Genomic DNA, 1,177 nt, shown 5'->3' on the forward strand with positions numbered 1-1,177 from the left:
TCCCTCATAACTGGATGTTAAATCCAAAAATGTAAAGTTGATATGACAAAGATGACAAGGCTTAAAAAACAAAGGACTCACAATAAAAAAAATTGAAAATAAATATCACATTAGGGACAACAACAACAATAAACAAAAGACTTCCACTCATCTGGTAGAATCACTACTAAATAACCCCATGCTGCTGATCACATATATGGCATATATATGCACACCAGAGGGAAACCAGGAGGAAGACACAGAACTAGAGGGAATCAGGGAAAAACATAAAACAGCCGGACCCATCAGCTGCACTGGTCATTGATCAAAATGAACTAAGCAACTCAATGGCAGCGATGGCAGGGAGGGAACAAGTGGGAAAGTGGGAACAGCTGACTCTATGCAAAACAAAAGAAATGTACATATCACCCAATGTGGAAGAAATAACTGTATTGTCAAAGCGCATAGAACTTATAAATGTTATTGACCACAACAGACAATTTGCCCCATGAAAGTTAGGGTGTGTTTGTGACTTTAACTAGCATTACTATTCCACAATACAGTGAAATTAGGGAAATTATGTAATCACTTAATCACAATAAAGAATTTGAAAAAACTGTTGTTCTTTTTTATCATTTAAATATTAGGTTTCTTGATTTGTTTTTGTTTCTTTTTTTAATTCTCTTTATAATCTTTTCCATTTTGGTCCTTTTGGTTTTTTTTTTTTTTTTTTTGCCTTAAGTGCTGTTTTGTTCATCACCAGATGTATACTTTGATCATTATAATTTATCCTTCATTATGTGTATACTTAATTCAGATATCAATTACTCAGCTCACAAACTGTCAGTCTTAACTCCTTTAATTGTGGTAATATGCATTTATGCTTAAATAATTTTAAAGTGTTTCATGTTTAAATTTTCAATTATTTTTTATTTATATATTATTTTGAAAATACTGTACAGAGGGGTTATAATTACATGGGCAAGATCATGAGTATATTCCTTATCAAGCATTGTAGCCTCCTACTTTGTTTTCCCTTTCCTTCCCTTCCCTTCCTCCCCCCCACCCTATCCCCACCTCTCCCCCTGCTCCCACACTCAATCCTCCTCCCCCCCTCCAAAGTTGTAAAGTTCGTTTTCGACATAACAACTTGTACATCTCATTGTTGCAATGGGTCCACCTGTATCCCTATTTAAAC

This window comes from Dipodomys ordii, unplaced genomic scaffold (genome assembly GCF_000151885.1).
Source record: "Dipodomys ordii isolate 6190 unplaced genomic scaffold, Dord_2.0 Scaffold248, whole genome shotgun sequence".
Classification (NCBI taxonomy): Eukaryota; Metazoa; Chordata; class Mammalia; order Rodentia; family Heteromyidae; genus Dipodomys; species Dipodomys ordii.